Source organism: Puma concolor, chromosome C1 (assembly GCF_028749965.1).
Source record: "Puma concolor isolate L17-30 chromosome C1, mPumCon1.1.hap2, whole genome shotgun sequence".
Lineage (NCBI taxonomy): Eukaryota > Metazoa > Chordata > Mammalia > Carnivora > Felidae > Puma > Puma concolor.
Genome location: NC_141674.1, coordinates 182899630 through 182915370, shown reverse-complemented (window position 1 = coordinate 182915370; position 15741 = coordinate 182899630). Strand labels below are relative to the sequence as shown.

General features: G+C 37.4%; 1 long non-coding RNA gene across 3 annotated transcripts in view; it reads left to right on the top strand.

The window, feature by feature from the left end:
• The window catches only part of LOC147578604 (uncharacterized), a 473745-nt gene that overhangs the window by 167310 nt on the left and 290694 nt on the right, over positions 1 to 15741 (top strand). The window lies entirely within an intron of this gene.

Here is a 15741-nt window from a genome sequence, read left to right as displayed (position 1 = left end):
TTTAAATTTCACATTTGTACATTTTGTTTGAATTGCCACCAAATTTTGATTAGTTTTTTTGTTTTGTTTTGTTTTGTTTTTTTCGGTTATGATAGTCATGAATCTTTGAGAAGGAAACAGCTGCAGATGTTAGGGGATGGAGGGAGGTTTTAAGAGTATATTCTGTTTCCTCTCTGAGACAAAAGGGAGAGAAATCTGTTAGCTCAGCAGGGGAAGGTTGTTTTGCAACTTGAAAGGCTTTTGATTCTCTTTTTTTATTCGTTTTTTTATTTGGGAAACAGCTGAAAGGCTATACTAGCAGAAATGGTGGAACCAGAGAAAGTCAAGTTTTTAAAGATAGACTAGAAACACAACCAGGTTGGAGCCAGGCACAAGGACATTTCCAGCAGAGCAAAGTGTGTGCACAGACAGAAAATTCTGACCTCTCATTGGGCTGTCCAAGGATTCTTCATCCCAGGAAGCTCTGCAAAGGAAAGATCAGAGTTGTATAATTTATTGCATTTGATCCCAAACCCAGAAATCACTCAGGCTTAAAAAGGCATTTAAAAATATCTACATGCAGTATTCTTTTTCATCCAGCATTTAAAGATATTAGAGCATAAATGAGCCCACATCTGCCTTAACTGCATTGTTGTTTTTTAAGACGGCTTTGTTTTGAATATGTGAAAAATAAGACTGATTTTTAAATCCTTAGGGAGAAAATTGCTTCCAAAAGCCCATTTCATTCTTCAGGACTATTATTACAGACCAAAACATTAAAATGCCAGAGAGTTGGTGCAGCAAGAAAGTAAAGGTCAGTCGGCATGATACTAACTTAGTCAAAGAAAGTACTTCCCAGGTAAAAGCATTTCTGCTTTTTTAAGAAAATAAAAACGGTAAAGAAAACAATTCATTCACATGAGGTTCATTTGACTTTCTCGGAGAAATATAGTTCATTTTTGCTGCCTGAACTAGGAGGCCTGGAAAAATCATGGTGAGCTGCTGTTTGCATTTCACAGGTTGACTGATTGACTGACTAATAGCCACATCTTGCTCTGTAGGGGGAGAAGAAGGGGAAAAAAGGAAAACTGTAAGTGTACCTCTGTGTGTGTGTGTGTGTGTGTGTGTGTGTGTGTGTGTGTGTCCATGCATGCACAGGCTTGTGCAAGCGCCTGTGTTTGTTGCAACCCTTGTTAAAAAATTCAAAAGATAGTTTTGGAAAATGAGGAATGGCCTCTCTTACTAAGAGATTATGAAGTTGTGCACTTTAAATGAAAACAGCATAACTTTCACTTATTCACACTACAGATATTCATTAAACAACTGCTGTGTGCTTGGTAATTTGCTGTGTGCTGAGGAGAGGTAAAGTAGCAGATTCTCTGTTTTCCAGTTGCTTATGAGTATGTTTTGTATAAATGTTTAGAGATTTTGTCAAGGTACTGTGGGGAGCAGGGTTAAAGGTCAAGGAAGGTTTAGTTCCCGAGGATGATGGTGGTAGCTGAAGGCAACGTTGGGCCAGAAAGATGAGCAGATACAGAACATGGAGGAGTATTGTGGCACATAGTGAGAGATTTGGAAGTGCAAAGCGTGGGTTCACACAATCCTCGTTTTTCCCCTTTCAAAACCTCTTTATCTTTGCTTCTCTCAAAGCAGTGCATTTATTTGTAACAGTAAACAACATGACATTTTACAAAAGAAAACTGAAATATGAAAAAATTCCAATTAAGATGTTTACAATTGAATCTGACACCATCAAAATAATACATTCAGCACATAGGCTTTAGAAAAATATTTTAAATTGGCTTTCTTTTGGGGTCTGCGTATTGTCCCCAGTTCAGTTACTGGTTCGGTGGAGTGAATTTGTCCTGGAATGCATAAATCCAAGAGGGAGACCTAGTTGAGCTATGCTTTTCAAAACATGTAACTGCTGCCATGATTCCATTACTCACTTCCTGAAGCATGCATCTGTTTACTCAAATATAATATTTATTTGCATATCTTACACTTCTACACTATTTCTCTGTAATAAGAACTTTATAAACCAATGTATTATTTGCCTTAGCTTTGGAGCTTCCAGAAGGCAATTCCAGATCTAGCAGACACACAGCTTCTTTATTACTTATCATTGCTCCATAATGTCTTGATTAGGAGTTGTAAGGGCTATTTCTTTGATTAGTGCATGTTCCTCTCAGCAATACCTATATGCTTTGTGTGTGTGTGTGTGTGTGTGTGTGTGTGTGTGTGTGTGTCTGTGCGCATGTGTATACATGTGTATTTTGGTTTTTATTTTCACTTTTCCTCCAAGGGCCATCTTTAAAAACTACTATGGCAGAAAGCCGTGTTAAGAAGGTAATTAACAAAGGAACATGCAAGTAATATCGCAGGATATTCCCTATAACTGACTAAGGATTCTCTGCCTGGTCTCAGAGATGTGTGGGTAACAGACCTTTGTTTTCCATCTCCTCACCAAATGCAGAAAGATCCTAAGGCCAAGTTTTGTTAGCAGAGAAAATCTAATGGAAGCACGTGCTTATTTCTGAGTGCCCTATAATTCTCTGTTCTTGGATGTCATGCTCACATATAACCCCAAGATTTGTGAGGATCACCTGGCCCAGGAGAGGTATCCCCCTTGACCCTCACACATGCCCAGAGAGCCTACATACTTTGGGTCTCATTATATGTATTGTGCATGCAACTCAGGGAAACAGTTTACAGAAGGCTGCTTTGTAGAGAGATCACTGTCAAGCAGGACACCTTTGAGAGACAAGAGAAACACCAGTAACAATTGTGCAGGGATACAGTTGTAAACCAGGACTGTCCTGCTGAGCTGCACTATCCATTTATGTTGAACTCTGATACAAGTCCCATTCACTTACTCATGGACTTCCTCCTCAGCTGTGTGTTTTGTGGCGAACATTTTGGGGCGAATGCTTGCATCTCTGCCTTTCTTGAGAAATGTTGCTGATTTCTTATTTTATATCCTAACTAGGTGACTTCTTCCTTTTTTTTAAGTTTATTTTAATATATTTTGAGAGAGAGATAGAGAGCAAGCAGGGGAGGGGCAGAGGGGGAGACAGAACCTAACCGGTCAGCACAGAGCCCAAGGTGGGGCTTGAATTCACGAACTGGTGAGATCATGACCTGAGCCAAAATCAAGAGTTGGACGCTTGACTGCCTGAGCCACCCAGGCACCCCAGGTGGCCTATTTCTGTATCTTTATGTAATAAACTTTGTATCTGCTTTTTCTTCTGTCAGTATAAGCCTGCCATTGATATTTCTGAAAATGGGAGTTGTGCAGATAATAATTGGCATCTATAGATATATAAAGAATTTGAACCTTGGCCAAGTTGCTTAACCTCTCCCTGGCTTAATTTGTCTGTAAAATTGGATGATAATAGTATCAATCTTATATCCATTATAATATTTACTTAGTATATATTAACTGTACTCAGAGTTCTGGTGATAATGGAATTAATGTATTTGAACTTTGAACAGTGTCTATCATGTACAATGCCTGGGATCGTAATAGTAAGCACTATTCTTATCCTGCTCCTCACTGCCTCCGTCACAGTCCTAGAATCTGTGTTCTTTCCCCAGATATAGGAGATGTGATATGATACCTCTTTGTTCACATCCTCAGATCTTCTTAGTTACAGTAACTCATCGCTCCATGTGTCATTTTCTCCCACACTAGAGTCATTATTGTTGAGATGCATTTTGTTATTTAGCTCCTCCTGCCCCAAATTCACAAACAGCACAACCTTACGGAAGCCTGCAAGAAAACACCCAGATTCATTACAGTGACTTGCTGTCTCCACAGCTGATAGTCTTGTGACTCTTCTTTTGATCTCTATGGGATGCAAGAGAGAAAAAACAGCGCCACCACCGGGCTTCTGGGAGCGCCAGCAACAGCTGCTGCTGTGCTGTAGGTGCTCAGCAAATGTTTGTTGAATTAAACTGCGTTTTAAACTTTGCTAAATATATCTTCGCAATAGACTTAACGAATTCCACAATATTTTCCTGTGACTAGAGGTAATTACATGGTTTGTGATACTATAATGATGTTTTTGGTGTTGTTGACAGATAGTTTCCCCTGACCTGTGGCAATGTATTGTTAGTGAAATAAATGTTGGGTAGCTTTGTACACTGGCTTCATTTTTTTTTTCCTTTTGTCAGAGATAAAATGAGCTTAAGCCAAAATTTTCAGTGGAGTTTTTAACTGTAATATTTAGAGCTCCAGAAAACGTTATTGTGTACACACGACACTAAATGCAATTGGGATAAAATTATTTTTCTGGAATGCTTGGTTTCATAGGAGGTCGGAAATTTGCGACTTCCATCAGTAAAAAATGTTCAGTGACCATTTACTCTGTTAGACATTAAGCTAAACACTCCTGGAATAAAAAGAGACCAATAACACATAGGCGCAATTATTGACATAATAAGTTTTAAGATGTCATAAAACACCGAAGCAGAGATGGAAGATGTCAAGTGGGCAGTTAGATGAACAAGCCCAGAGGTTGCAAGAGGGGTCTACACTGGAGACATAAATTTAAGAGCGTTGGCTCACAGAGGACATTTAAAGCCTTGAGACTTGATGAGCTCACCAAGGGAGAAAGTATAGATTACAAAGAAAAACATGTAGATCTGGGCTCTGGAGTGCTGTGATGTTAAGATACAAAATTCTTACATAGTCCAAAGCAAGAGACTCCTCTGCTACTGGTCCATGTGAGGCAGATCTAATTAAATATAGAAGCAGAACTGTGATTATGCCTGTAATTTAAAATGTTAGCAGAAACATGATAAAATATGCCTCTGTTGTTTAGTTTTGATCTAAAGATGGCCAGTCACTTTTGAACTACAGTGATCAGGAATATACACCATAGGAGCAATCAGCATTTGAAAGAGTCATGAAAAGCTTGCCCCATAGCAGTGATTCAGCTGTCTGAATTTTCCATCAGCATCACAGGGTGTACCACATAGCTAATGGAGAACTGAAGTTTTCCATTACTGAAGCTTTGCTAGTGAAATGGGTACTGTTCAAGGTATGTGCATTCACTAGAAATATAAAAACAACCCCACTCTTTGAGAATCAGAAAAATCTATTCTAATGAGTCCAATAGCCTATCCCCTTCAGAAATGTACCCTAGGCTTAAGATTTCCATCTAATCTGTGTTCAAAGATCTAGGGAGAATTCTGTCATTTGACACTTCATTGGTAGTTTACCTGAATCTTGCTGCTACAATTGTTGTAAATGCCATGACTGAATTTTCATACAGATGATTTTAAAAACATGAGTTATTGAATATATTATATCACATTCTCTGTTTGCTTGATAAATAATTGTATCAGTGGCAGAATGTAGTCAGATACTGGTTTTCATTACAACATGTGGCCTGGTAGCAAGGGGTGTGTGTGTGTGTGTGTGTGTGTGTGTGCGTGCGCATGTGTGTGCATGTACATGTGTCCTCAACTATTCTGTCAGAGACTATATTGATATCTATCAACTTAAAAATTATAACACTATGTAATTATTGTAGGTTAGTTTGCAATATGACATTATGTGAACATCTAGTGTGATAGAGTGATTCAAACCTATTAGAGAAGTTTGTAAGAAGAATGGAACACCCAAAATATCTATGGTGTAGAGAGTTGAGGAACTATAACTAAAAACAAAATCTTCTCCCTTCCCAGAAATCCCTTCCACAAAGTTAGTAAAGAAAGAAACCACTTTTATTATTGAATAAGCATTAAACCAGAATGTGACACCCATCACAGACAGTTGGCTAAGACAAAAAAAAAAGAATTTTATCTTTTCATATAGTCAAGTAAGTACAGTTACATACATCTTCTAGAGATAAATAATAACTAGTCTTCATATAAGAGGATTTCATGGTACCATTTATTACATGGTTCATCCAACTTTGCCTGGTAGTTGGGGTAATCATCTGTTAGCTAATTGGTTTTGTTGAGAGGAAAAACAAACTTATTTCTTATGACAGAGAATTTTGCAACTTGGAACAAGGTACCCACTGAAGTTAGGCTTCTACCCGTCCACAGAACCTGGGCGATAGGAGCACTATCCCCCTTGATGTTTACATTTCAAAGAGATGGCCCCCTGATCCTTGAGAAAGGCAAGGACAAGAGGTAAGAATTTGTAGATGTCATGGTGGAATGTTAACACAGGTCAAGGGCTGTTTAAAGATGCTGAGCTAGTACAGGCATAAACTGTGTAACCAAAAGCATAACAACATGCATTCTAAGTGGCCCACAAAGTAAGTTAATTTGGAAGGAATATTATATAGGGTTTATAAGAGGAGAAGTTTGCCCTGCTTCTTTTGAAAAGTATCTTTTAAGGGACTTCCACAGAATAAGCAAATGATAGATTAGAGATAATAAAGAGTACCATAGAAAGTGTACATAGAAATTGTAAAAATGATCAGGAAAAAATATTTAGAACATAGAGAAATTGATATAATTTAGCTATAAGTTTTCTGAACAGCATAGCAGTCATATTAATTAAAATGGACATAGTGATTTATATGATTGTTCTGTTAAAAACACAGGAAGACTGGGGCACCTGGGTGGCTCAGTTGGGTTAAGCATCCAACTTTGGCTCAGGTCATGATCTCACAGTTTGTGGGTTTGAGCCCCACATCTGGCTCTGTGCTGACAGCTCAGACCCTGGAGTCTGCTTCGGATTCTGTGTCTCCCTCTGTCTCTCTGCCCCTCCCCAGCTCATGCTCTGTCTCTGTCTCTCAAAAATAAATAAACGTTAAAAAAAAAACAAAGGAAAATTACAGAAGTGATACTTTAATAGTCCAAAATTTTTATATGTAGCTTTATACAAAAGGTCTAAGTAATATCCTCAGCAACGTTCAGACAGCTAAAGCAGTGAAATGCAGTCCAGTAAAGCATTCTGATAGGTTGACGTGAAGTATGTATAAATTTAAAAGGCTAGAAAATGGGTTTGGTTTGATGATAGAGGGTTGTGATGAACAGGTTAAGCAAGGCATTTGAACTTGATCTAACTGGCAACAGGAAGATAGGAAAAGTTTTTGATTAGAGTGAGGGACATGACATCATCATTTGGAATATAAATGGGGCATTGTGTTCAAAATAGATTAGAAAGAGGAAGAAAAAGCAAGGGCTCTTTAAAGATTTTGCTATAATCTAAGGTACAAGATAATTTCAAGAGTATGTTAAGGGGAAAAGGGAATGTATGTCAAAGATACTGTGGAAGAAACATCTACAGAATATGACCATCCATTTAATATTGAGAGAGAAGTATTTGTAAAATAATGAATTGCAGTTTTGAACAAGCATGTCTTCATAGTTTTGTAGACCTTCTATAATCACTATACAATAACATGTATCTATTTGTTACTTTTTTCTTATTCTTTAAAAAGTAAAAACAAAAGCCTTTGTTCTCTTCAAAAAACAGAGTTGGAAACCACTTTAAGTTACTTGGATTTGTGGATATGGGTTAACAGTTACATTAGATATTGGCATGACCAGGGTAAAAAAAAATCAGAGATTTATATATATCAGAGAATAAATACACATTCTGTCTTATTAATTGGCCTACTGACTCTTTGACTCTTTGTCTTCATTTTTATTGTCTTTGCCATGAATTCAGTATTAGGGTGAATAACACTTGATGGGGGAAACATTATTGGGTGTTTCTATTGAAGGAAATTTAATCCTTACACCTATCTTTGAGGTAGATGTTAGCATTTGCCTCGTTTTGTTAATGAAGAAACTGAAGCTCAGTGAGTACATCTTCCTCAAAGTTACTTAGCTGAGAAGTGGCAGGGATGGGGTTCTTGCTTTGGTCTGACTAATTCTACACCATGTTGTTGACTGATAATTAGGATTTGATTTTTTGGCCGAAGTCTTCTTGCATCTTATTCCAAATAAAGCTTTAGCTGTTAATCTCTTCTGTAAGACAGCAAAGACACAGGTCTTTGCTTTGTACTTAATCTTTGTTGTCATCCGATCTTGCTTCTGTCTAGCCGTATTTCCACTAAGGTTTAAGTTTTTCAGTTTATCTACTTGATTGTAATTTTCTGTTGCTCAGCAATGTTTGAAGAAATCAGCATATAAACAATCCTGATGTCAAGTATCCCTATACCGTTATTATAATGATATGAAGATATTTTTCATTATTTCTTAGTTTATTTTACAGTGTTTTCCACCTGGGTAACATGGTGGTGGAGAATTTCTCGAGTGGCAGAAAAACAGTGAAGCCATGTTTGTGTGAATACAGTGCCAAAGCAATTAACTAAAAGCTTAAATGTCAATCATGTCTTTCTTTTGTTACCCCAAACTAGGTCCCCAAACAGTTTGTTTGGAATAACTTTTTTAATTAATCTATGCATTGGTTTTTCTTTGTATAGGCAGTGCAATAGTCAAATATTGTTTTCCTTTTCATATCACTTATTAATTAAAAGATGATTCTTTCTTTTCTGAAACCAATACCTAGTTTGTCAGAAACTGCTTTGTTTCATTTTTCTAGATGCATAATTACCCTGAGAAATAAAGCAGCTATTAGATGCAAATTACATTTAATCCCTTTGAGTCCTAACAAGCACATCAGTATTTGACATCTAAAGAAAAGTTCTGACTCAGAAGACAGCTACAAAGATTTTATCTCATGTATTTAGGCACACACCCTACACATTAAAATTATTTTATAAGTAGGATTTTGGAAAGTCATGGAATTTTCTTTTTTTAATTCTCATTAGGATAAATACTATGAATGCTATTGCTATCACATATGTAATTTTGCTTTTGAGTAGAGCCTAAAAAAAGTTGGCAAAGAGATGCTAAGCATTGGTGCAAATCTAATTTATGATGGCTTTTAACAACCAACAGTCCAATAAAATACTCCAGCAAAAGAACTTTAAAATTAACGTGTGTGTGTGTGTGTGTGTGTGTGTGTGTGTGTGTGTGTTGCCTTGGTATGGAAAAATTTTTAGCCAAAACCATGATTAAGCCAGATTCCCTGGCTTTTTTTACTCCTGTTTATCTGCCAACAGTTCATAGACGAAAGGTGCAGGACATCAAATTGACTTAGTGGGATGTTAACTCCCATTACTGATCCCGTAGCTGAGATCATAGCCTTATAAATAACCCCTGTATTTGTCTGAACCATAGTAATATTAGGAGAATGTTAAAATTTGAATGTTTTAACTAGTAAGTTCGGAAGAGTAATTTGACTATCAAACTAAATTATAATTTGCCATATAAAATGGCAGCAGAGATTGGTTTATTATAAACTAACTCTAATAATAATTATCGCAAACGTGACTTAGTTTGATTTAAATCAGAAATGATGCAGAACAGACCTAATCTTCTGAATGAAGAAAAGAATTATTGTGATTATGAGTAAAATATAGAAATACATACCACAATTTCACAGTTCTTTTCAGTGAGCTGAAACCATTTAGATGGTCACTTCCAGGAATACCATATTTTATTCAGCAATTGCTTTTGGTCCATGTTGTCCAATATAAAATATACAGTGAACTTAAAGTGTAAAGATTAATTGAAACCATTGAAAATGAATGAAGAACAAGTTAAGAGGGAATGACAAAATGCTTTCAAAACAGGATAAATACACATAATTAATCGATACTACTTCTGTGGGCGTAGAGAGGAGAAAAAGCAGTAAACATTTGGTTAAGAAAGGGAGATTCGCTATTAATTTCCTATTCTAATTTCTGTGGAATACTACATAGCCCAGAAAGATTACACAGAACCCCTGTTATGTAAAGAGGAAAATCCAGGTAATCTTATAGTGGATGATGTGGCTAGTTTCTGTCTTAGCCTCCACTCTCTGAAAATGCACATCCTCAGATACCATTGCTATAAGGATATAGGCTGCTGACCAGTGTTTTACAAATCAGATGTGTACTTAGAGATTAGCAACATTAGGAGGTGGCTTTGCCTGAGCAGGTGGCAAACATCATGATTGAAGGTATCACAGTTCCCTGGGTAGCAGGAGCATATGTTTTGAAGTCCAATCCCAGATGGGACGGTTGTATACTGAGGATATTTCAGGCAGAGATGTTGTAAATGTGTATGGACATGGTGTGTCATGTAATTTCAGAGCTATGTTCACCACCCCTCTCAGAGAGTCTATGAGCCACCTAATGTCATTTCATAGGTTTTTTATTTTTTAATGGAAACTAGCCATATTGGATTTTCTTGTTTATAAATAAGAACTAGAATAGATTCTCTTGCCTCAACTCTATCCACTACCAATAGAACTTCCCCTAGAAGTTAATGAATTCCTTTGTCACTTCTCCTTCCTCCAGAGTTGCTTATATTGTAGCATGTCTTAGGTCAGGATTCCCAGGAATCGGACTCCGTGGTTCTGAGATTCTGAGATGGGGAGGAGCATGCAAGATAGAGACCAGACTTTCCTTTCTGAGGTGGAGATGAGTATTAATAGCGCTGGAAAGAAGGAGAAGGAAGCAGGATTGAACAGAGAGAGCTTCTGGGCTGTGCTGCAGTTTCAAAGAAGACTCCAAAGAGCCCCATGTAAAAATGGGAAGCTTGAATTGTTCTCACAATGGTCCTCCATGTTGAGTAGCTCTGGGATGTGAGTTACCTGGAAACGGGGCTGACCCTGGGCCAGGTGATGATTTTCATCTAGAGCAATTATAATGAGGATTGGTGGTTGACGAATTCCAGCAGTTGGAAGCATACATCATTCAGGATACAGCATCCATTATGTAGCTCATATGTTTTATTAGTGTTATTTCTTTCCATAGCTTTGCCCCATAAGACTGAGAGCTCTCAATCTCATGGAAGGATTTTCATAGGGGTAAAGCTTCTAATACTTAAACCTTTGAGCTCTGATGCTGACCTTCCTAGGGTTCAGCCATGACTAATACCTACTTGCTGTGTGACCTTGGCAAATGTATCACATCTCTGTTTCTTACTAATTTTCTTGTATATAAAATGGAGATAATAGTTCCCTACTCATAGAGTTATTGTGAGTTAGTCTTTGTAGAACTAATAGTGTTTTTATTTTTTTGCATGGTATAAACATTCAACTATGTTAGCTACACTTTGCTTTTTTTTAATATTTATTTATTTTTGAGAGAGAGAGACCGAGCACAAGCAGGGTAGGAGCAGAGAAAGAGGCAGACACAGAATCCTAAGCAGGCTCCAGGCTCTGAGCCATCAGCACAGAGTCCGATGTGGGGCTTGAACTCACAAACCATGAGATAATGACCCTAGCCGAAGTCGGACACTTAACACACTGAGCCACCCAGGCGCCTCTAGCTAAACTTTAAAGTGCCGAGAATCTGCAAGGGTGCCTTGCACTTATTAGGTATTTGAGTTTCATTTTGTAGGTGAGTGCATTATGCAACATGATTTAAAGACCCTGATAACATTGTCTGCCCTAAAACATCCCTTCCTTTCAGAGAGGTACTTATTAAGATGAAAAAGTTTTTCTAGGATCAAGGTAAGTATATTTGGTCCATGTAATATCATCTTAAACAGGAGAAGTTAATCATAATATATTCTCAGGCACATGAACTATTAGGGCAGTTTTGATAAAGGAAAAGGGGAAAAAAAGAATGCACAAGGAAGCATGGTTCTAGGAGAAATACTCTGGCATAAAGATACAGATGCCCAATGGGAAATCTCCAACCCAGGAGGAGGTGGAGGTGTTGGTCAAAGACCTCTTGTTATCAGACCAGGAACTCTTTGATAGTAGTGGGCATGGTACCTGGCACTTGCTTGTTATTGAAGAAATAACCAGCACAAGGTTTCCTGATCCTGGAGAGGAAATACTTTAGGATTTATAAAAGTCTGTGCTCTCTAAACACTCATTCCTTCCTAATTAGAAAGTGATTTATAAAATCCTTTTGGTAGGACACTAATTGCAACCAAGAGGGTGGCCTGCCTTTCCTTTTCTTTTTGAGGGCACAAGTGACCAGTGATTTTTGTTTGCAGTACAGGGTAGTCTTCTCTGATAAGACTCTCCATTAAGATAACATTCATAGCTCTTTTTTGTTTTCCTTTTCAGACTTGATGGAAAATGTGAAATGTTTATATTACTCACAGAGCAAACATCCATGGCTATAATTTGTGATGCTATTATGTTTCCAACAGAGGAAAGTGTTTTTCTCTGGGACTTTGGGGCACTGTATTAGGACATGAGAGAAGGGCAATATGATATGTGACATGAGGGAGGGGTAGCCTTTCTCGAAAGACACTATGCTTATATTTTCCTCTCCACTTTCTGAGAATTTTCATCACCTCAAACAAAGGAAATTAAACACATGAGGAAAACAAAGTATTTTTTTGTTGTTGTCGGGTTTCTGATCTAACAATCATTTAAGCACCTGCAGGATCCCCACACAATGCAACATGTTTTACTCAGGCCATGTTCTTCTAGAAATGTAAACAGTTATTAGGAATGAAAACATCTGAGAAAAGTGTGAAAACTTCCCAGAGGAAAAATATGAGCTAATATACACTTATCACTTGCCCTGTGTTTGAGTCTGAACTGAACACTTAACACTTGATCTCATTTAATCCTCACATTACCCTATGGAGGTAGATGTTATCCGTAGAAACTGAGGCTCAGTGACATGGAAGTAATTGAGCTTATTTGGCCTCCACCTCTCCATATCACTAAGTGTACTGACTCAATGACTTGCTGATATTTAAGCTTGTAGGCTAAAACCCTATCCATGATTTACCAGGGGATTTAACAGAAGCAGCTCTAGATTCTCCCAACTATTGGCCAAAACACTGAGATACTTCCAGTGTTGATGTTTTAGAGTCTATCACAAGATGAACTTGAGGAGGACTTTTATATGAGTACCATTTATACTTCCTTTTGGGTTTCTTAAGAATTGTCCTTACAGGGGCACCTGGGTGGCTCAGTCAGTTGAGTGATCCACTCTTGATAGTGGCTAAGGTCATGATCTCACGGTTTATGAGATTGAGCTCTGTGTTGGGCTCAGTGCTGACACTAAGGAGCCTGCTTAGGATTCCCTCTCTCCCTCTGTGTTTGCCCCTCCCCTGCTTGCGCTCTCTCTCTGTCTTTCTCTCTCTCTCTCAAATAAATAAACATTAAAATAATTAAAAAAAAAGAATTGTCCTTACATGTCCCATATTGGAATCCTTATTTTATGTCAATTATATCTCAGTGAAACTGGGAAAAAAAGTAAAGAAAAAAATATGTTTCAGAAAAAAATAAAATAACAGATTTGGGGGTCCTGCCACAGACCTTCTAGGTAGAATTTATGGAAATGGTAGCAGAAACTTATATCTCTGACGTGCACTGCAAGTGATTTTTAAGCCCACTTTGAGAAATACTGTTTTAGCCTTGGACCTTAAGAAGAGGTAGGGTACGTCACAATGTTTGTGAAAAAAAGAAAGTAATCAAAGTGTGGTCTTTGATTAATGGCTCTGAGAAAGAGAATGAGAAACATATCTAAAAATACTACCTTAGAATTGGAAAGGTTGATGGGTGAGAACAATAAGTTATTAAAAACCAGGAATAATTTAAGAACTAATTTTCCAGATAATTGATAATGAAATGATCTGATAATAGTGCAAGTGGAGTACATAAGGGTGAGGTTTGAAGAAGCTGTAATTAAGAGGATTAAGGAGACCAGCTGCAAAAGAATTAAAAAAAATCAAGATAAATTATAACAGGGCAGGAACAAGAAATGTACTTCCTGGGGATAAGGCAGTTTTAAGAAAGAGGCATTAGGTATTAAATTTATCTGAAAATCTGTAATGGAAATTAGAAGAATGACACTTTGGCCTTATACAGAAACCTCCATAGATGAAATCTTTCTTGGGAGGTTTATATGTTACCTGGATTGAGAAGTTCTCTTTTGCTTCATACAATAATAGTTAATATACATTTTCATGCTAGACATTATTTCCCAGTGTTTAACTAAAAAAAAAAATGTTGATAGCATTCCACTAAATATATCTGAATTGTAATTTTTATGCAAAACATAATTTAAATATAATATGCAATTTTAGGGGCGCCTGAGTGGCTCAGTCAGTTAAATATCCAACTCTTGATTTCAGCTCAGGTCATGAACCCACAGTTTTTGAGATCAAGCCCTACACAGGGCTCTGTGCTGACAGTGCAGAGCCTCCTGGGGATTCTTTCTCCCCCTTGCCCTCCCTCACTTACACTCTCTCTCTCTCAAAAATAAATATATAAACATTTTTAAAAAGTATGCAACTTTAAAAAATAGAATTTAGGGGTGCCTGGATGGCTTAGTCGGTTAAGCGTACGACTTCGGCTCAGGTCATGATCTCACGGTCTGTGAGTTTGAGCCCTGCTTCAGGCTCTGTGCTGACAGCTCAGAGCCTGGAGCCTGTTTCAGATTCTGTGTCTCTCTCTCTCTCTGACCCTCCCCTGTTCATGCTCTGTCTCTATCTCAAAAATAAATAAACGTTAACAAAAATTAAAAAAAATAGAATTTACATTCTGATAGAACAGCCGTATTGTTTCCTATTCATTGAATAATTGGTTATAACTTAACATAGTGCTGTATATTAGTTCCCAGATGTTTGAAACATTTTTGTCTGATGTAAACAATACTTGATTTGGAAATCAATATAATGAATATATATTTCTAGATTTTATAATTTAGTCCATTGTTTTTACCAATACCTATCATTTGTGTTCACTGATTTTAGAGTAAAATACGAATTCTGATAATGCACATTCCCTTCTCCATAAACATTGCTATTCTTGTTTTAATTGAAAAATTTGAGACAATTTTTGATTCACTTATATTTAAAAGAATATAGGGCGATCCATTGTATACTTTCCCAATGGTAGCATTTTGCAAAATTATAATATATCATACTAGGATATTGACATAGATATAATTTATCAATCTTATTCAGATTTCCCTAGTTTTATTTGCACTCATGTGTGTGTGTGTATTTAGTTCTAAACAGTTTTATCACATGTGTAGTTTTGTGTATCCACCACCACAGTAAAAATACTGAAAGGTTCCATCTCCACAAGGACCCCTCATGCAGCTTTCTTTGTCAACACACCCATCTCCCTCCAGTTGTGCTCTTGCTCTTGCTCTTGCTCTTTCTCTTTCTCTTTCTCTTTCTCTTTCTCTTTCTCTTTCTCTTTCTCTTTCTCTCTCTCTCTCCATACACACACACACACACACACACACACACACACACACACACACACTCAGGCATTTATATTTCTTTTTTTTTTTTTTTAATTTTTTTTAACGTTTATTTATTTTTGAGACAGAGAGAGACAGAGCATGAACAGGGGAGGAGCAGAGAGAGAGGGAGACCCAGAATCCGAAGCAGGCTCTAGGCCCCGATCGGTCAGCACAGAGCCCGACGCGGGGCTCGAACCCACGGACCGTGAGATCTCGACCTGAGCCGAAGTTGGACGCTTAACCGACCAAGCCACCCAGGCACCCCCAGGCATTTATATTTCTAGTGAAGTTTGAAGATTATTTTGAACAAATCCCAACCCACAACACACAAAGTGGGAACTCTGGTTGTACTTGCTTTAAACATTAAAATATTAATTATAGGAGAATTGATAGGTCTGCCTGCTTAATCTTTCCATCCAGTGTCAATGCCCACCACACACAGACCACCAGGAACAACCTAAAGTTGAGCAAGTTGAGTTTATTGTTCTTGGCAGCAAAGGAGAACACACATAGGGGAAAATGGGGTGTCTCAGATTGTTAAAAATAGTCTATTCTAGGATTT